The following is a 22,682-nucleotide window of genomic DNA, read 5'->3' as shown; positions in this document are numbered from 1 at the left end:
TGATACTTTTTTACCCTACTTAAACACTGCTGAGCTGATACGGACGCTGTTGGGAAGGCTGTGACTCTCCATCTGTGCAGCTGTGTTGACAGTGTCTCCACACAAGCAGTACCTTGGCATTTTCTTACCAGCAGCCCCAGCCAGGACTGGTCCGGAGTGGATCTCACCTCTGATCTGTCATTATGATTCAAATAGTAAATCTGGTTGATGGAACTGGCTTCTCATCGTCACTAACTAGAATACTTTAGCAGTCATTCTTGAGCCACCATGCCAGGCACAACCTCGAGCAGACTCTTCTCCACCTCCCATTCTGGGGACTAAACAGCAGCTTACTCATCCACATGAATCCATGCTCTTGCTCACAGAAGCCAGAATATAGCCCTGGGTTGTTGGTAGAGATTGCGTTGTTTGTAAGGAGTAGAAGAGGATGAGGAAGTGTTGGGAAGCAGTTTAGCTGTTTCCCAATTCTGTGACCTCCCTGGTCTTGTGATTGTCGCACTGGTGGTAGTAATCAGCAGAGAGAGAGAGAGAAAAAAAAAGAAAGATTACAGCCTCACTGTATCCATGGTAAATACTACTTTGGACACTTTTCCACTGAACTGTTTCTTTCTTCCCATTATCTAGTTCCTCAGAGTCTGTGCTCTGTGTAATACACAGTTAATGTTATGCTACTATAGTGAGTCAATGAAGTGTTGTAAAAATGTATATTATCAATGAACAATTTAATACCTGCCCTTGTTCAAGCAGCTTTTACAAAAGAGAAGCAAGTTCAAGATAAATTGTCAAGGCAATTATTTTTGTGTGCACATAGGAGTTACTAAGAGACTTTCTAATTATCTATGAACACAAATTCCAATAAAGAGTACTCACTTCTTGAAGTTGTCAATGAACTGACTACTACTGTTAAATGCATGCTTCTGTATTATTACTGGATTCTAGACTGCAAAGTTCTGCTTGCTGCAAAATTAAAGCACCATAGTTTGAATTCGGCAAAGCATTTATGTTAATATTAACATGAAGCATAATTCTATTGACTTTCAGTGGAACTTGAGGTCTTCCTTGAAGCATCTACTGACATATAGCATATATTTCAAGGTAATACTTCACCAATCCCTACCTAAAAGGGCTCCTCAGTGATGGGATTCATCATCTCTTGAGATGCAACTGCTATAGTAAGCACTAGATTGGCTACTCTTGCTGTACAGCTAGTGATGGGGAATGGGACTTCTCTGACCTGACCACCATATATGCATCTGCTATTGTTTCAAACTGACAGACAGCAAGAAATAATATAGTCATAAAATGTCTGATACCTACAACTCACTGAAGTCAATGGAAAAGCTCCCATAGATGTAAGAAGGACTTACATCTGGGCCAAGTGCCTCCATCTTGCTTTGATGGTGTGGATATTCACTTACTTACAGGAGGAAGTGACCTGTATCTTGGAGATACAAAGATGTTTTCTTACTCTTTCAGAGATCCCCCAGTGACAAATTTTTAGTTTCTTTTAGTTTATGTGCTCTCTGTGGCCATAGGAAAGACTCCCATCCTCCCCCACTTTTGTTGGCACCTGGATTATACTGACTTGAGGTGTGGACACCTCACTTTTCAAATTTCTTTTGACATCCTAGCTTGATTATTCTAACATACTGAGATATATTGGACAGCATTTGAGTCATTTCTACTTTGCATCCGTTTACAAAGCTACCTGTTCAGATAGAATTCTTTTTAAGAAGTGCTAGTGGCTAGAGCCACAGATCAGACCTCATGTTGTGCTGTGGAGGTGTGCTGCGGAGTCACAGACTAAGGAGCTAGGGATGAGCTAACAAGATAGCTCAGTTCTTTCCTGGATCTGTGATTTTTTCTCTCTGTGGAAACCAGTGAGTTGGGGGTGGGGTGAAGATAGGGAAGATGATTTGTGCATGTTGTGGAGTTGGGAAGGACCAGGACACAGATCTGGATCCAGAAATTACAAGCACTCTTTACCTCCCAGTTTATCCCTTATCAGAGAATCTCTTCGAACCCCTATTTTCAGTGAAGAAGTAAAGGAGCAAATTTTCAGAAGTAACTCCAAATTCATAGTCACCATTTTGTGCAGTCAAGCTTTGAAACACAGAGTTTCAAGGCAAATAAGCCCATGCAAACTGGGCAGCAAAATACATATGCTAAGGAGCAGACATCTCTCTGGAGTGGCTAGAAAAGTATTTGCTTAGCAAGTGTTGGATAGGACTTCGCTGAGCTAGTAGATTCCAGATTGAAAATAAAGCAACACATACTCTGCAAATGCCCTCCTTTCCTGCTGCAAACTAGGTCTCCACTTCTTCACAACAGGGCTCTCTCTTTAAAGCTTTATATCGATGGTATTCAGGCTTGAATTTATGAAGGGCCCTTACCCATAGCTGTAGTTCACAGACAAGGCACACTTTTCATGTGCAGCCATCTGTGCTCTATCATTACAGCTGTAAGGGTCCCTGATGATGCTTATATTCTCTCTGCATTGTAAAATATCACCTAGAAAAAGAGACTACTCTGTTACTACATTGTTATAAAGGGAGCTGCAGAGTTTCAGATCAGACACACTAGAATGATAAGAGAAGAATAGAAAGTAAACTCCAGTACTGGCATCCACCTTTTTCCCTTCCTTATGTTGACTGGCAATATGTTTTGGCAGCATGGCATACAGTAAATTCTCTGTTGTCTTCTTTTCTGACTCTGAATTCTTGGAAAAGCTCCTGAGCTCTTCCTTCTTCTCTCCAGCTGGCTGGACATCTCTGACTCTGTCAGGTGCAACAGGATAAGCACCCTTACTATGTCATAAGGTGCAATGTCAGAGAGGTACATCTTTAGTTCCTCCAGTTCCTCAAACCTGTGGAACCTGGGGGAGCACAAGTAAATCACGCATGGGCCAATGACATTACCGACACATACATTTTCTCCTTTACACCTCACAAACCTGTGGATTAGTCTATGATAGAAAAAAACATACACAATCTAGCAAAGTTTAGTATTTTTCAGACATGTCTCGTATTGCTTCTCACGACATACTGAGACTGGAAAGCTGCAGTAACAGGCTAGTATAAATAACTCAGTCATGCCTCCTGCACAGGCTGAGGCATAGCCTTGACTTTCTGTCATCACACTCTGCCACAGACAGAGCTATACCTCATCCACCGGCAACACAATGCTGTCTCCCAGTTTCCATGTCATAGATACATTTGGACTGCTACATCTGGCCATGGAATACACCATGATCAGCCATCTAGGAGCAGCTTCCTACACCAAAGAGCCTTCCAAAGAAACCCGTCTACCCTTGGTGCAACCTAGCATTTTCAGTCCCTGCCCTCTCGCTTAACCAATGCAGGACCTGTCTCATGGAGTAGAGAAAAGACACTTGGAAAGCTTTTGAGATGTTTTAACAAACATCTATTATCTTCAAGGAAAGAAGGACAAGGTGTCATTTAAAAGAAACTATCAGGAATAAGATGAGCGCTAACACCACTGTAACAATACATTAATGAAAGGTTTTTCCAGTGTGTTCATGGGTGAGTTGCCTTTGTTCCCACCGAAGTCAGCACTAAAATGCTCACTGGGAGAGCTCCGGCAATGCAAAGAGAATCTGAACATACCAGAAAATGATATTTGGGATTTTGGGTGGTTGGGAAGGAAGGAGGCTAACAAGAACAAAATCTCCAGAAGGTTTGATACACTATGTTAGGCTTTTTTTTTTTCCAACAAGACATACATTCACAAAAGTTCATCTTGCTCCATGTTTCTTTTTTTTNTTTTTTTTTTTTTTTTTTTTAATTTTCTCCTCTCCCTGCTTTCAGTCCACAAAGACAGCAGTACAACAAGATCTCTGAGCTTCAGCACAGATTGGTTTCTCCATGATTTAGATGAATTTTTCTCCTTTTGTTTTGAAAACAAACTAACCATTGATGCTTATTGATCCTTATGCTGAAAATGGTGATGGTATCTTGTAGATGGATGATGGCAAAATATTTATTTAAATAGATTGCTGGGTTCCGTATTCCTGATACGAACTTCTGAATATTCACACATGCTTGCCTGATCTACAGCTAAGGGAAAGAATTCTAATTATGAATACAGATAAAAAAAGTCCTCTTTCAAAAGGAGCATAAGATAATACCACAATGTGTGTCTGCAGATGTTTGTAGAAAGAAGAGAGAAGTGTAAGATCATGGTTAGAGAGGGAAGGAAGACACTCTAGACGGTGTGCAACTCTGTTTCTCATCTTCACTTTGGGAGAAGAGTTTGCCGCTATTATTGCCTCAAGGAAGATCTCAGGGGTCAGATATTTATATCAGGACTGCTCACACCAAACTAAGGCACTTAATGTAGGGATACAGTCACTCTAAGTTCCCTGTGCAATCAAGGGATAAAGACAGGCACCTAAAGAGGGTGGTGCCTCAACTGATCTACTCTACTTCTGAGTATTCTGGAGATCTCTCCCCCCTCTGACTATAGCACAGCCCTCAGGTGACGAAACTCTTAACTTTTGTCCTTCAACTTTTGACAGATTCATGATTTCACAGATGCCATAGCTCTGCTTTGGCCTCGGCCCCTTTGTTTGGGAGTCACGACTGTAGCATTTAATGGTGAAGATCACAAAGCCCCAGCCTCCCTGGAGGGGAAGCAGATCTCCATTTGAGAACATCACCTCAACTAGTTTTCATTTCCCTTTTTAATTATACAAATGCAAGCATCAAGTCAACAGTGTGACACTGTGTTCAGACCAAGAAAGCTGCTTTACTGCTTGATTAAACACAAGAAGGAAAGGAAAAGCACAGCAGAATGTTATTTCTTCAACCCAAAGCCTCTCTGGATAAACAGGATCAAAAATAAGTAACAAGTTCTCAGTTAAACAACAAAACAAGACAAAATAGACACTGTGTGGACAAGAAGAGGATTTTAAAAGGCATAAATGGTGCCAAGGCAAAAAAAACTTGCTGAATTTGAAAAGATATTTGATGCCTTTCTGCTCTTATGTCTTCAGAAACCATCTTTATCTATAATAAACTAGTCACAGAGAATCAGATGATTAATCAAGAAATAATTTTATTTTCCAAAAACCAAAAAAAATCTTAACAAGTAGAGACTTGTCAAACTTTTCCATGGGTGATTTTTATGGGACAATTGAAAATATTTTTGTTTTCAGATATTCAGATATTTCAGATTTCAGTATATCTTCATTTTACTTTACTTGCAGAAATATTTTTGTTACACCCTTCATCAAAGGAATGAATTGAAAATGTAGCTAGCTAATATATTCTGAGAGAGAAACACAAGCTAATGCAATAGTTTGAAATATTTACATTTAGGAGGCTGAATGTGATTTTTTTTTCAATTGTTTTGACAAGGTACAGGTATATTGTCTTATTTTTGAAGAATGTAGACTTTAAAGTGTCAGGTTCATACTGGTGCTCCGAGGAAGAGCCATAAAAGCATCACAGGGAAGATGAAATCTGTGCCTGCCTGAACCAAGGCAGAGTCATATGCAACTTAGCAATGACCAAATTAATTTTAATTTCTCAAAGTAAAAATAAAAACAAAACACTAGAAAGCCATAGTTATCATGCTGAAACTGCTCCTCTGATACCACATTTCTCCTAACAGCATGGTTTTATGGAAAACGTAGTAAGTTCAGAACATAAGTTTTGTGAAAATGCTGTCAGAAAAAGATCCTGCCCCTAATAATACAAACAGGATTATTATTGCTAGGCAAAACTGCTTTGTGTAACACCCGAGGCTACCTCAGTGACTTCTGAGATGATACTTTTGTCATTATAAATGGTCTAGAGAACACAGAAAGGCATTAGTAGCAATTCATGTGGCTTGGGAGGAACGGCAATAACTTGGCACCCTTTTGAAAACCTTGGCTCCTATTAAAATCCTGTGGCTGACCAAGAGTGGAGTTATTTTCTCATTGCCAGTGGAGGAGTTCAAAGAGAAGCCAAAGAGAGTCCCAAACAAACACAGAACTGCAGCACATCTGGGATTAAGCGTCCAGGGAGTGAATTAGTCCATTAGCTTTTCACCTCCTGGCATCCTGTCTCCCACTACTAAGGAGAACAAAGCGATGGTTTTACCCTAGTTAGGGCTCACAGTACCTGCAGAACAGCTGACTGCCTTGCATTAAAAAAGACTCGGATTTATCCCAATTTAAGAAGCAAATAGAGAGATGCCTATAGAAAATGGATATGAAGACTGTTCCAACTATAGCATGCATTAGTGTTACTATAGCATCAGTGTTAAAAACTACATTTATACACTTTGTTTTTGTTGTATATGAATTCAGCCATGCTGTAGACCCATGCTCCTCAAAACTGAGATCTCATCTTTAGCTAGCATACACATATTTATATATACTGGCAGCGGTAGTAGACAATGCATCAATACTTCAAATCCGATATATGAGGGGCTATCATTCTGATGAGGAAAGAACTGGTCCTTCCTCTTCATCATCTTTCCAAACATCAGTATCTCCTCTGAGACCACTATCAAAGATGCTGTCTGTGTTCCATTTTTTTTCACTTTGGACACTTCTCTGGAAAGCTAAATGAAACAGTTCTTGTGTCCCCTGGTTGTATAAGCAACCACAGCTATTATTATGTAACTGCTGAAAAACCAATCCTCTTTCAGGGCAAAATGTACATAAAATATTGAAAGAAACAAAAGGAGATCTAGAATATATATTTTTTCTCAGTGACTATCTCAATGCATCTCAGTATACAAATGAAAATGAAGCAAAAGATCTACTACAAACAGAAAAAAATAAACTCACTGCATATCATGGTCTGGCTGTATTTAGACAAGAAAACCTCTCCCACCAAATCCAAACTGCAGTCCCTGCATAAATCAATGACATCATCTTTAGTGACTCACTGCCTACAATATTTATATTCAGCAGGCTGTCTCCCTCATGGGAAAGTGTCTGTACAGCTGAGATCCATATCTCACTCTCATCCCTGTAGAAGAGGTAAAGAGGATGTACTCTCACCTTGTCTTAATTTCACAACACTTTTTGCACAATATCCCGGTAGGATTTCTTCTCTCAATTTCATTACATTGTGAACAGTTCTTTGTCTGCTGAGAAGCTTCATCTTGTGCTGTTTAAGGACTAGCATACGGAAAAACATATGTGAGTGTGCTCATGTGTGTCATGTGTATGACATGAATCATCTTGGTAGACTTTTTTAACATGATACACTAGGATAACATAAAGGCTGAAAGATAAGCACTCACTAAGCATGAAATGGCATCAATGCATGCAATATTCATTTTGCTTCAGTCTGTGAAGGAGTGGTGATGCTTTCTATCATTACATGCTCATACGCTCTTTCTCAAATATTCTCTCACATTTTTTGTTATGCTTTCCTATTATCTGAGCTGGTTACCGCAGGCACCCTTTACAGTCAGTAAGAAGAAACAGGCACTTTTACAATGCAATTCATCTTATCTGAAAATAGACGTCTAAAATATGACAGATGAATCGCACTTGAAAAGTACCCTTCAGTCATCTACACCTGCATAAAATATTGTCATTTGGCCTCATTTAGCTTACAGGCAATTCCTCTGTGTGAACAGCAAGATAAAGGACAATCTGAATCGTCCATCTCCACCTCTCTTTAAACTTCAAGTCTGTAACATGTTATCTCTTAAATATTTCTGATAGATGAAAAGAAAGCCAAACTGGCACAGAAATTGTAAGCAATTTTCCTGATTTCTGTAAATCATTGAATGCACCTCATTATCTTTATGAAAGGCTCCACTTTCTGAATTTGTATCCATTCTTGTTTTCCTCTCTGGGCTGTTAAACTTCTGTAGCACAAGGAATATCACCTGCTCCTTTTCCCCTGTATGCTCCTTTTCTTCTCCTTGATTAAGAATTACCATTGTCACTTCTCTGGCAACTGACTAGGATATCTGATTTAAAAAAAAATCACAGCTTTGTATTGTGCCCTAATAATTTAAGCAACATTATCCTACAATAAACCCTTCCATTTTTTATATTTATTTATGAAATATCTTTTCTCTCTCTGGCTTAGCCTGCATTTCTCAGTAATCTCTGCTGTTATCTAGCTCAGCAACAGCATTATTTGATATAAAATATGCTCTATAAAGGAGAATTATAATCAGATTCAATACTGATTTACATTCTTGCAACTTTGTAAATCTTAAAGAATTTTAGCCAAGGCAGAATACTTCCAGATTTACACCAGAAGAACCGAAGTCAGCATCTGGCTCAGAATTTAATTCAGAGTAAGAATGGTCCAAAATGGGAAGCTTCTATTGGCATATGTTGATGGGGGTGGAAAGAGCAAGAAAATGTGTGACTTTTTCAAATGAAATCACTGGGCAATTTTATAATTACATTATTAAAAGCTGGGAAAACAAGTTGTGTATCCTACACTCAACATAAGATTTTAAACCCCAAACACAATATTCTCCTGACTTTTAAAAGGCTATTTCAATTATTTTCTATCTAACTATGGTATTTATTGAGTTTCTGTCACTGCACACAGGCACCAGCTGCAAAACCCCAGCACTTTGGATACGATCAAGTCAAAGCCATAGCACTAAGAGGAGTAATCATTAGTTTCTGTTATAATTCCCAGTGCCCACAACAATGCGATGCTCACAGTAACACATACATACGTACAGAAACTAAATCCTGACCTTCAGATGAACAATCTTATTGCATGACAGTGCTACCTCCTTGCAGGTGGATAGGTCTTAAATACTAACAAAGATCTAGGATCTCGGGCACATTCTGAGGACAGATAATGCAAATATAGTTGAATCCAATGCAGAGCATTTCTAGACAGAGAGCAGTTTAAAGTTGGTTTATACAGCCTCTTCCAGTTGCAGTTGTGCTTATAAAGGGACCAGCCTGCCCAAAAAGTGTATCACCATCCCACCTGCAGGTCAGATCTGCCAGCTGGGCTGCTTCTGTGATTGCTCTCTATATATTTCATCCAAGCCAGACATGTAGAAATAGCTTGCCAATTCAGAAGGAAAAAGAAGATGGAACAGTAGTGGGGATCTCAGTGGTAAAAGAATTAAGTATTTTAGCATTATAGATCTCCGCATGTAACTGCACCATCTCCAAAAGTGTCCTTTATTCACAGGTTTCCCCGAAGCAAGGGCATGCCTGGCCAGGTGCAGTGCCGGTGAGATAGCACTTCTGTCCATCCTACTGGGCATGATAGGACAAAGGCCTCCTTTGTCAGATTGTGGTAGAGAATTGCTCTGTCTGTGCTCTTTTCCATGTGAAATGATGGTGCATTCATTTTCTAGTGCAGAAAGGTAAGAAGATCCAGATTTTTTCACAGAAAAACTTCATAACCTTTCCAAAGGACTACAGACACTAAAAATACCTTGGGCACATCATTTGATGGTGAAATTAGCATAGCACTTGTTTGATCTGCAAAGACAAGATGCCTTGACCAAAGGTCAGAAAAATAACTTAACTTAGTGGAATAAGGCATCCTCTTTTGTTTACTTCATGGACTTCATCTGTATTTTGAGATATTACTAATGAAATTCAAGGCTAATTTGGGGCAGACCACACAAAACTGCTGCCTATCTGTCACGAGCTCCTATTGTTGCCAGGGAGACATAGAGAAGGCCTTGGAATTAGTGAAAGTGTGAATCCAGAGAATGAGGCACTGCCTCTTCATGCAGAGGTGCTGCCCTGGTCGTTTGCCTGACTGGGCCATGTTGTCCAATTCTCCATCATGCTGTAGGGGTGGTCTCGAGAATGGGCTCCAAGGGATACTCACTGCCCACCCTTTAGCAAGGTAGCTATAAAGGGCTTCTAGTTTCTCAGTGAATTCTTCCAGGTTCTCTCCCAGTGTCTGCAACATTCAGTCATATCCTGAGGTCTTAGAGAAGTGATGAAGTATTCTCAGAAGTTTTGTAGTATCTTCTTTAGACATATCTGTGTAAAGCAGATGCTCAGAACGATAGCTCTGACTTAACTAGCCACATCTTTTTTCATTGAAGTGCTTTTGGGGGCTGAATGAGATATGGACAAACAGGTTAGATGCCGAATGTGATCTACAATCTTTCTAGCAATAGTTTTCTTAACTGTTATTAATGTAGCTGGTTTTCCTGAAGGTAGTCAGGAAGCCCTGTGGAAAATGGAAAATACTGGGATCTATTTTATAACTGCAGGAATTGCACTGAGTTTGGTAGAGTTAAACCTTGTTTACATCTATATAAACAAGATCAAAATTAGACCTGAGAAGCAATCTTCTTTAGTTTATGTCTGTTTTCTCCCAGTCAAACAGATCTATGGGCAGGATTAAAGCCAGCTTTAAGGCACCTTCATTCAGTGTTTATGTGCAGGTTTCTGCTTGTGACCTAGATTCTAAAATAAACTCCCATGAGAGTCAACAGAGAGTTCAGGCTTTTTCCATGCCTGAGCATAGGTGTTTAGTGCAATTTAAGATATCCTAGGTTCCCACTTAGCCTGCCACTGCTGCTCCAGAGTGTGAGTATCACACAGATTGTGTGCCATATTCTCCAGCATGTGTGAACATGCCTGGGATATTAAGAACATCTCAAATGAAAGAAGGTGCCTAATTGAACTGAGCTCCTAGTCAATGAGTAAACAGAGGAGTTGAATAGTAGCAGTCTGGAGAGCTATTCAGCTAACCTGCAGGAAGATATGTACATTCAGTCAGCTGAATAACCGCAGACTCCATGAGCTCAATTGACTATATCTCCACTGGGAGATGTAGTGTCACACCATGGGAACTTTGTCATCTAACTTACGTGTGGACATCTCGATACAGACATCTAAACTTAAGTGGGTAAAATCTGAAGTTGCAGCCTACACTTTGGGCTCAGTTCAGTTGCCAACTCATTGGTGTCTCATGCCATTTAGGTGCTGTAGGGTGTGTGAAACATCCACATATTGTGGACAGGTATGACACAGCTGTGGGAGCCCGGTAGGTCTCTGGGAGCTGACCTTTTAGAATAGCAGCTGGAGGCTAGGAAGCACAGCCCAAGGCACCTGAAACGAAAGCAGACATCTTGATGTGAACAACTGAAAAGAGCTCTTTGGGTCTTTATCAATTAATATGTCCTTGTTTAGAACCTGGTAAAGCAGCTCTGTGTAAACTCTAGAAACAAAGCATAACGATTGTTTGAAATGAGTTCCATGGAAGAGGTTTCAAAGGAAGCAGGTGTAGGCCAAGTAACCTAGCTGGTATGAGCAACAGTTAGCATAATAATCCATAATTATTATAACTTATTATCCATAATTTGTTATGCATAGATTTCTCCCCACCAAGTAACAAGAAGAGTAACTGCCATGGGATAACTCCCTAAGCAGAAGGCAATGGGGTAAGGAAAGCTGACAGAGGTGTCTTTGGAAAGATAAAGAAGGGAATGTTACTGCTGAAGCAGGAAAAGCAACTGATGAGGTAAGCAGAGAAGATAAGGCCAGGTAAGCAGGCCTCAGACAGAGAACTGAAACGATAAAGCATGACAGGAATAAACAATCTGTGAATACTTTTGGACTTGGGAACACTGAGCAATCAGGACAGAGCTCTGAAGAATACCATATTCAGGATTATATTCCAAGGGTGTCTGGCCAACAGACAGGAAAGATTTTATGAATGGGGGCTATATTTCACTGCTTAGTTTTGCACAGTAGTGATGATGTCCTGTGAAACTTATCTGTAAGAGAAATAACTACTCGGCTGCTGGCCATCTAGTTGTATCACTTTGGCAACAGAGGGAAAGGCCTGGGACCTTGCAGGGTCTAATGCAAAGGCTCCTTTGCAAAGGAGCAAAGGGAGAATATATATCCTACCTCTACAGTCCACGTCCTTTGCATATCCTCTCTTTCTGGAGTGCAAATCCTCACAAGGCTTGCCCTGGAATGGGAAATGATTTCTCTTGCCCTTAGAGAGAGGCTATGGCAGATCTACCACAATCTTGGCATAACAGCAAGGTTTACCAGGAGGCCCGGAGCTGGATGTTAGTATTCTTTAAACCATAGAGAAGCAGTGAGAAGTCTTCACTTAGCAACTCACAGGCTTCTTGAATCAGTCAGAGTATCACATAGCATCATCATACACAATACAAGTCATGAAGATGTTTTTGATTCCTGCCTGGGTTCTGAAAAATACAGATGGTGATGACTTCAGGTAACATAAAAGAAAAATCATCCAGCCTAGTTTCCTCTTGAAAATGAGGCAGCTATTGATAGGACTGAACAGAGAAGAACCAGAAAGCATCATACTCTAAACTCCTTGATTATAAAAGCAAATCCCAAGGAGCTAAAAGGAAAATGAATCAATCCCTGCCAAGAAATTTCTGGAGTGGTGGCTACAGGGAATTTCAGGAGGGTGAAAGCGCTGCTCTGTGCTTTGTCCAGGAGGTACAGTTCCTAAAACAGAAATGCAGGTAGAACAAAGGTCGGATGTGCCTCCAAAAGGAAAGTACAGTTCTTTAGCCTTATCTCTCTAGAGTGCAGATTTTATCTCTGTTCATCCTAGGCATTCTCATCTGTGTACAGAGCTCTCTATTCTTTCCCTATTAATAAAAAAGTCCCTAGATGCTCTAGTTAAGAAAACTAGGCAGAAAGCCATAAACAATAATTGCTCAGAGAATCTGGGTAGCCTGCATTCCTCTGCATATCCTGCACTTGTACTCATCTAGGGGGCTCAACCAAGACACTGAAGACACTGACACTGGTGTGTCAGATGCTACAACACATGCATAAGAGAGAGCCTCTGGCCTGGTGGGGGCAGGCAGAGGCTGAGAAGACAGATATGCATGAGTTTAGAGGAGTGATTACCACCAAGGTTCAAAACCAGGTTTCTGACTCTGACTCCTAGTTTGAAATATTTCAAAGGCCCTGATCATCAAGTGTCTTAAGCTGAACCACCAAAATTACTAGAAGTTTTGAAAAACCTTGACCTATACCACTGTGTTATGATCAGCAAAAGTCAAACATTAATATTTCCTCTACACAGGGAACATTCAGGATCAAATGCTCATCTGCCTTACCCTACATTAAATTTTACTCATATCTTCCTAGGGAAGCTTCTGATGGAGTTTCATGATTACTCTCTAGATCTGAGCAGATAATGACATAAAGCAGCCATCAGTAAATTCGTATTTCTTCCCAGGGAAGCTACTGAGGTTGATCTAAATTTCAATCCTTTACTGCTGTCCCTGTAAGCATCATAAAAGCAGCATGAAAACTACAGAGAAAGGGACAGAGGTATATTCAGACCACCCACAGCAGAGTTCTAATTTAAGCATATGACATCCTTTCTACTTACGCTCAAGAGGATTGGATTTGAGCAGCTCTGGGCAGCAGGCAGGCTGAATGGTGCATTGCTTTAGATGTTGCAAAGACAAATTTGCCATTCGTTTCAACTAACTGTAGCTAGCTAAAGCTTATACATATAGTTTGAGCTAATTGGCCAGATCTTTTTATAGGCTGTGAGAGAGAGGTATTTTCAGAAGGTGATTCATCCTACCCTAAGACAGGTGCCTCAGCGAGGCAGGATGAATAGCCTGTGAGAATGGCTGTCAGCCTCCAGTAACTGCACAGGGGGCCTAAGCTCCCTGTCCCTTAGACTAGGTGCATAAAATGTTAGGTAGTAAGAGTCATCCCAGCCAGAGCTAGATGAGCTGAATCCCATCTAGCTCTGAATGTGAAGAAGGCCCATGTACCCTGCTCAGAAGAGTCCAGGCATAGCATTTTCTTATATTTAATAGAGAATGCTTATACAAATCACTCCTTTTTCTCTTCACGCTCTTTTATTTTGGCTACATCTATCATTACATTTCCCCTCCCATTCTGCTGACCTCAATGCTGTAACACAACCAGAGAAATACAGTTGTACTAGGAGAAGGAGGAAGAATAAAACACAATCAAATACAAATAGCTGTGTGTAAACCCATTTCAGAGGTTGAGAGCAGAAAATCAGAGTACAGGCAGAACAGTCTGCATGTTTCTGGCATGCTTGCAGGCACAACACTAGTAAATATCTGAAAGACAAAACTACTATCGGCTCAGCATAGAAAGAGTTTGCCAGATTCAGACAAAAATGAGTGCGAGGCCCAACCTAAGCATGTGTGTGCATGCTGAAAGGAGCCAGGAAATCTCTACAAATGTCAGTATCCACTCCGTTTTACTATACAGGCCCCAGAGGCCAAGAACTTCACTCTCGGATCTTTTTGTGCAAACTGTGACAACTCAGACTCACATCAAGAGCTCTCTATATGTTTTGGCTCAGTATCTGCTCCCAGTTATGTTGGTGGAAGGAACTCCAGATTCACACCAACCTAACAGAGTTTATTTTGCCATCTGTCTGTGTTTAGTCTTCATATTAATAATTAAGGCAAGAAATGCAGATTGAGATGGAAATTCTTTCCTGAGGAAGAGCCGTGTGCCATGCAAACCACCTAGGAGACGCTGAAATTGTTGTTTCAAAAACTATTAGTGATAAAGCTCACTGCTCATTTTTCCACGTTTCTGCACTTCTAGGATGCCCATTACCATGGGCCTGTTACATAGCATTTCTGCTGAACAAGAACATATAAAAAAGCAATACGCCCTCTTAATGATATGCTGTGAACCTTGTGATTTTTTGGGGGGTGGGGGCTATAAATATACTTTCCATGGTTTGTTAACAAAATCATCCTTTCTGGCAAAGAACTAAGGTTGCGGGGAGGCAAACTGCATGAGATTTCCCTTATGGAATTTTTCTTAGCCCGTTCCACCAGGGGCTTCCAGATCCATCCTCCTTGCTTTACACACACACACACACACACACACACAGAGTCTCTGTTCTGCCAGTAGCTGCATAGGCAGTAAGAGACCTGCTAGAGGCACAGCGCAAGGCTATCTGCACGGAAGCCCCTACCGCTTCGCTGGTTCAGAAAATCCTTCTCATCAATGGCCACATAATTCTAAAACAAGCTCTGCATTTAGTGTGGCCTTGGCTTACTGTTTTCCCCCACCCAAGACAGCAGTGGAAGGTCACTACCAAGCTAGCAGGGTCTCTATCAGCTGTTCACCACTTTCCAGTGCATGTTGTAAAGGAGGAGATCTGAAGAAATAAGTCTGTTTTATGATATGCAACAAATTTAATACCAGAGGGGAAAAAACAGATGTGGTAAAAGGTAAAGGCATTATTAATCTCATGGAAAAATGTACCTGTCACCACTGATGTGGGATGTCTTTGCTTCTTCTGGTTCTTTCCAGATTTATGCTGAGCACAACCCGTTCAGCTTCTGTGGGGATATGACTCAGCACTGAATTTTGGCACAGGTTGCTCATAATTAATTATAATTGTGAAGTACAGAACTGTGGGGCCCCCAATTCTATTGATAAAACTTTTCACACCATAATCAGATTTTAATCCCATTCAATCTGAAAGTCTTCATCCAGAAACAGTGTTTCTCCTCTGAAGGACAAAATACTTTTTCCCCAGGTCTCTCTAACAAATCTCTCTATAATAAGAAATTTCAGACAGAAATTGATAAATCCTTCCTAAAAGGAGGAAAAACAAGATATTACACTCATGGAATAGAAGGGAAAAGAACAGAGCTCTTTAAGTGCTAGTTAAAGAAAATGTAATGGCAATCCTTTAAAAGAAACAATAATGTCCTCATTTTGTATGCATTTGGGTTTTTTTAATAGCTCTGCTCATTTTTACACCCAATCTTAAATTCTTCACATAATTAATTACAGTTTCCATAGAGGAGATATATTAAATTTTGAAGACAGAGTGTAATTAAAGATAGTTACAAGGAAATCATCCCTGGGCAATTTGAATCCTTTTAGAACCAATATGGCTAAACTTCTGACAGGATAAAAAGGGGAAATTAATGGATCTCATATCAGACTTGGGTGAAAGGCAACTGTTTTGTTTGGTAAAACCATACTGCAATTGGCATTTAAATCTGTCTTACAAAGCTTGCTATTGAATTTTTTTAAGTGTTCTCTCACTGCATATTTTCATCTTAAGCAGTGATGCTGAAAGAAGCTTACCATGGTTTGGCTGTCTGCTCTCAGCTTCTGCAAGGCAGGTGCTCTTAGCTCTCTGCAGCAAATGAATTGCTCCTGCTTGTTGCTGTTCTGCCACACCAACTGTGAGGGTTTTTTTCTTCTTTATTCTTCATTTAAGTGTATCAATTTTGAATGTCTAGAGCCCATGGTACACAGGACTGAAAGATTCATAGGGATATAAAACTCCCAGCATTTGCCTTTCTGTATATCCTCTTCCAAGAAAGCAGAACATATTGCTCTGAAGAAAACAGAGAGAAGAGTATTTCTCTTTGTCTGAGTTTGAACTAAATGTTTCAAGGTGAAAACCTAAACTTAGGAGTTATTTGTGCTCATGATGGTGTCTATTACTAATAGAATAGTCTGTTTGGAAATCCATGGATTCTGGAAGCATGCTGCTCATCCTTTAAAGTGCTGCTGTTAAGCTGGATCAAATGTTGTTCATTTGTGCCTGTCTCAGGGTATGTCTGTCCAGGTGGGTGCAGGTCATTGCTTGCCCAGCCTCTCAGCTGATCAGATACTATCCAGAAGCCATGCAGATGCACACCAAATGCATCTGGTAGGTTCTGTTGATACTTGCCTCTCATATCATGTGAGAAGTAGAAAGACCAAATACTGTGTTTAAAAACACAATTATTTGCACTGAATCTCTTCATCTTTGGATCTTTCCCTAGGTGTATTTATTCCTTCCTGTCCTCTATTTCCTTTTAGCCTCCTGAAGGCAACAGAAGAGATTCAGATTTACCATAGTAACAGTGATCAGAATCTGCTCCTTAATACCTGACTTCGCTGTAGAATAACAAGTCTGAAATCTTCCCCTGAGGAAAGGGATGTGTGGTGATATTGCCCTAATGGGACAGCAGGTCTGTGGAAAATGTCGTGCTGCCACATGCAAGTATCTCCTGGCAGAGGGTTAGTTTTGTAAGTGCACCTGGACTTAACAGGCAAATATAAGAGCAGTAGCTGTTCTGATATCCACATGGCATTATAGAAGTTCTGCTTTTGAGAGTGATAGCACTTCTAGGAATATTATCAGCAAATCCTGTAGGGCCTAAGCTGCACGAGAGCATCAGAAACAAATAACAGCACCACAGGAAGAAAGTGGTACAGTCTGTGGAAATCTAGCAAAGCTGTGGGATAATCCTTTCTTTCAGAATTACACCACTCCAGAGTTCACATTAGCAGTCTTAGAAACAGACAGAATGGGCTAATTCTGGACTTCTTGTGAGTCCAATCTCATACCTATAAGTGGGGCTGTGTCTGTTGAAACCTGGCTGCAGACCATCTTTTCCAAAAGAAGTCAGGCACCACTGTAATTGTGAGAGTCACCTAACTCCCACTGATGCTAGTTACGTGCCTTTTGAAAAATCTCACTAAGGACCACTGAAATTCTGGCCCTGAGTATACTCACGTCAGTTTACTCAGCTGTAATTATGGGTCAGCTCTGCTCACACTGGAGTCCTTCCATTGAACTGCTCACTTTCCTGGCACAGCAAAGATTTATACCATTGTGGTGAGGGGGCAAAAATTAATTCTGCATATTGGAAACTGAAAAGTGAATCTATTGAAGGATAAGAATGTGATGAATCAGTTCTATACAGTGAAGTGATACTAAAGCTAGTTCTAACTTATGAATAGCACAAAGTATTTTATTGTTCATCAATCCCCTTCTCCCTTTGCTGTTCCCCATGCAAATATCTGGAGACAACGGTACTGTGTTTGTTAGTTAACAAGGACACAGTGTCATACATCAAACCAGAGGCAAGCCCAGGCTGAAAGCCTGCATGTGAGCAGTCCCAGCGCTGAGGTCATACCTGGGCCTTATTAATGCAGAGAACCTCATTAATCTGAACACTTTGGGACCACAGAACCGTCTGAATTAATGAAAGTTCCTGTTGCTGGTGTGTAGTCATAACTAGCGCCAGGGCATATTCCTTTTTTTCTGCAAATGAGTATTTTGGCATAAAACAAAGCAAAAAACCTCAAGAAGTTTAGAGGGTGTGCACTAAATATAAACATTCTCCTGGAAGCCACAGCAGGAGCTGACGCAGGAGCAGGTTAGCTTTTGACTAATTGAGCTGCTTGGATTAGTAAATTCTGGAATAATGGTATTGTAGGCTCTAAGAAGCTGGAAACCTCAGATATTGATTCTCACGGGCTTTGGAAGGAACTTCAGAATCAGGTCAGAAACTCTTAGCTAAGACCTTTTTCAAGACTGAACTTTTGAATATTCAAATCATCTGCTCATTATTTTTAATCTATCTCCATATTTTCTGGGTCAAAAAGTTTACTGTTTTTGGCAGTGGCAATACTTCCTCCATTTGCTTCCAGACACAGTCAGAGGCAAGTGGTCAGCATCTCGGAAATGATTTACTGAGGTCTCAGTGTCTCCTATGATGTCATGTTTATTTATTTCCTTTGGAAATCATCTCCCTGGAAGATTAAGCTCATTTAAAGAACTAATGTAAATTGCAAACTGCCCAATAAACACTTATGAAGAAGTGAATAATAGACATACACACTGATCTTCTGTTGATGAAGCAGGACAGAACACTTCAATTTCCCTATCGTTTTCAGTTCTCTTGCTGATCATAGAAATAGGAGGGCTACAGAATAGCTAGGAATGAAGTGCCACCATGTGGCCAAGTGACAGCTCTAGCTATTTTATAGAAATCTACAAGAGCTGTTACTCTAAGATCAATAGCAGTCCAGAGCACTTACTAGTGAAAGATCTCTACTTATTCACTTACTTCACTTCAGTAGTACTTGCTGTGTGGTGGCTCACTAGCAGTGACCACAGCCTTCTTTGTGGGGGTCTTATTCCTTTCTTATTCTCATTTGAAGAAGTGGAATGTATATCCTTTTATTCTATAAATCCTTTTTATATTGTCTCTAATGGGTCCTTTCACTTCTTGCCAGGTTTCAAGGTATCATAATCACTGAGCCATTTAAGTGATGATGCCTAGTCTTGCTTAGGAAAGACTGATGAATTTTTAATATGACATTCTTATTAGAAGGAAACTTCCCACAATGCACTAAATAACTCCTAATTGTGTAACAGACTCTACTCTCTCCTTCTCAGCCCAGTTGGAAGCATCTGAGCTCACATCCTCTGATCTACCCTCAAAATTCTTTCAGAACAGAATTCTATTCTAGCTCAAAACAAGTCAAGAGTAACTCCACTTATTTGATGCAACTTGGTTCCACTTCACCATGGTCAAAACTCAGAGCTAAAGGCCTGAAAGGTGACAAAGGCCCCTAAACAAAGGCTGCTGTGGCTGTCCAGCTTTGTATTGCCTACATCTCTGTGTGGACTTGCCCAGTCACGGAAACAGAACTGGTGTACTCCTGAACGTGCACAACAAGGATTAGGAAGGGCCCCACAGTTGACAGAATTTTGAATACAGCTGCTAAGTGCTAATCTAATATTTTTCACACATCCCACTCACTCCTGAGCAGCAGATAACCATATATCTTTGTTATGCATTACCTTGGAGGACTTCCTGCATTGCTTAATGCAGTGCTGACACCTTCTGCCTTCATTATAACTTTATGGCACTGAAAGATTCAAACCAGAGTGCACATCTTGTCCAGTTGCCAAATTTCCATTAGCTGCCTATATTTCTTCGTTTCTGTCAAAGAGACGCTTATGATTTCGGCTCACTTGCGTGCTTACACCATCATGGTTACAGTAAGTTACTGGACACAAAAAGACATTATAAATAAAATGATTTTGAATCCCTCAGGAAATGATTTCTTTAACAGACTTCATCTCTCTTTAAATTATTGGATTCTTGTGTACAGTGTCTTTAGTTTCTCACAGATGGTTGGAGATGTGGCATGAGAGAAATTCATGCTCAGCAGCCCTCCAGTGCTAGTGCTCTAGCTAGAGGAACTTGAAATATCCCAGTACTTCAGCTGAGCTGGACTCTAAACAACAAAATAAGAGATGCTCTCCTAAAGATTTTGCCTATTACTCCAATGCATTGTGGGAAACAGCTTTTGGAAATTAGTGCTACAAGGAATGCTGACACACAGCAGCCTTAATCAACAGAGCTCCTAGTTTATGCACTTCATTATCAGAGCCTGGGGATATGAATGAAAAAGCTCACTAATGATCTCTGCAAGGGATCTAGGTCATATAGAGATCTGCTGGTCATGAATAATTCTGCTGTATGATTTGCATAGTCAGAGCACCTGCAGTAAGTACTTAATTTCAACATTGCAATACCTCAAAACAGCTGCATGTCACCACAAGGTGATTTAGAAGACAGAGAGATTCCTCAGTCTCCAAAGGCCATATGGAAACAATTCAGAGCAGTAAGTGAGGCACCTTTGTAGGACAACTGACTGCTCCTGGAAACGTAGTTGGAAGCTGTCTAGAGCATGTTAGGCAGAGGCATGTTTCTGTCTCAGGGCAAGACAGAGGGTGCTTACATCCACAGCAAATCCTTCTCTGAGGAGGCAGCTAACATTGTCTGGGAGATGAGAGAAGAACTGTCCCCTTTTCCTCTCCCCCACTCCCCTTCTGCACAGCAGCCCCATTCCAGCACGGGAGTGGGCGGCCTGCCTCCTGGGCTCTTTTTGGCTAGTTTGAGCCCTCAGCTCCCACTCTCCAGAAACTGTCCTAATTAACAGGCTAGGGCCACTCTCCATAGCTCTATTGGAGCTGGGCCATGTCCCTCTAGGAGCGCAGTAGAGGTTCAGAAGCCAGATAGAAAACAAAGAGGCCTGAGTTTGTGGGCTAGGATGCAGAAGATGTCCTCAAAGATATATTTATTTTCCTTGCTTAATTTAAATTTCCTAAGATAATAACAGGTTTGAAGTGAGCTTTAAGAAAAGAACAAAAACAAGGAAACACAGAATCCAAAATAAAATTACAAATATTTTTTTCTCTGTCTCTTATTCGTAACAGTAAACACATATTTCACACTGGAATTTGTGTGCTGGACAGCAGGGGGACCCTTACTCTCTGCCACAGCAATAGTGACCAGAGATACCTCAGCTTACAAGGACAAACAAGAAGTTGCAGGGCAGATACAACTGCTGGAGTGGTCTGGTTTTGCACGTCATAGCGCATCCTTAAATCAACAGCAAAAAGGTTGACCATTCCAATGAGTAAAACTTTGGCACTATGAGTAAGAAGCACAGCCCAGGGTAGAACACCACTGGAAACCTTCTTCCTTCAATATTTTAATGACATACATAGAATCATAGAATTGGTAAGACTGAAAGGGACCTCTGGAGATCATCTAGTCCAACCCACAAGCGAGTGGCATGTATGGGGATCAAACCCGCAACCTTGGCATTATTAGCACCATGCTCTAACCAACAGAGCTAAATCAATTGACCTTATACATGTCTAATTCTGCTATAGTTCTTCAAAATGATGGTGAGGTTTTCTGTCAACATCCCTGTTGCAGGTTCTAGTAGCAGGAAAGGTGACCATAGACTCATTAAAAGTGTTCCTCAAAAATTTCAGCATGAGATTCTGAGAGGGATTTCAGGGTGTTAGAGTTTCCAAAATAATGCAGCTTTAAGTACCCTCCTCCTTCTCACATACACAGAGCTCCAGCCTTGAGGCACCCCAGGAAGACAAGGGTTTTGGAGCATGTTGTGCTCTGACCATCCAATCTAGCTGAGTTGTCTTGAACAGACATATGTCAAAGCTGAAACAGCTTTAAGAACAGTTATGATGTTCAGTTCAGGGCAGCAAGGACAGAACTGAGGAGTTACAAAGGCAGCAGCACCATCTGCATAGAGAATACTGATTAGCTGAGAAGCACCAATGGTGGGGAAGCAAAAGCAAAGCAAATGAAGCAAGACCTTCATTTCAACTTTTCACCATGATGTATCAATGATGTTAGTTAAACTGGTCATTTTGAGGAGGATATAGGCTAGAGTGAGAGTTGCAAGAGCACTTTTAGAACTCAAGAATTACAGAAATATTTTCCCCCTCCCCTTCATGAACACCACTAGAAAAAGAACAAAAAGTTTTATTCAGTCAGGAGATGACAGTTCTAAATAGATGAACACATATTATCTTGGCACTTTCCTATCTCATGACAGAAAGTGTCCCAGATCAGCAAGATTTGAGAGAGGTACTTCCACATAATGGCAGAAATGCTGGTTGAATAAATCAGTCCCAAAGATTAAGAACATAGATCAACAAAAATTGCCATCTGCCAAATGTTCTGTGTAGAGGGCACAAGGTTTATGAAGACTATGATGTATCAGATGGGTTACATTAATGGTTAGTGCCTTAGAAATTTATCCAAGTGTTTGGACACAAAAACTACTGAACATAGAAACAGGAAATCCCCAGTGAATCATTAGCTGGTTTTATCAGTGTTGCCATGATCATTCTGCCACAGAGCAACACGGACTGAACATCAGTTGAAAAAAAAAAAATGTATCTGAGTAAACAAAGGCTTGCTCCCAAACATCTCAGCAAATTCTTAAGACAAAGCTTGAGCTGGGGGATTTGGCTCAGACTGATGCCAGTGATTTACAAATGGTACTGCCCTATCTGAAGGGCAGCAAGTTAGTACTTCTGCAGGATTCTAGGTCCTTGCCGCAGTCCATGCATTTTTAAACTGCTGTACCTCAGTGAAATAGG

The sequence above is a fragment of the Rhea americana genome, unplaced genomic scaffold (genome assembly GCF_003343005.1).
Source record: "Rhea americana isolate MKP2758 unplaced genomic scaffold, rheAme1 scaffold_95, whole genome shotgun sequence".
NCBI lineage: Eukaryota > Metazoa > Chordata > Aves > Rheiformes > Rheidae > Rhea > Rhea americana.
The sequence above is the reverse complement of the archived record's forward strand: the minus strand, read 5'-3'. Positions refer to the sequence as shown.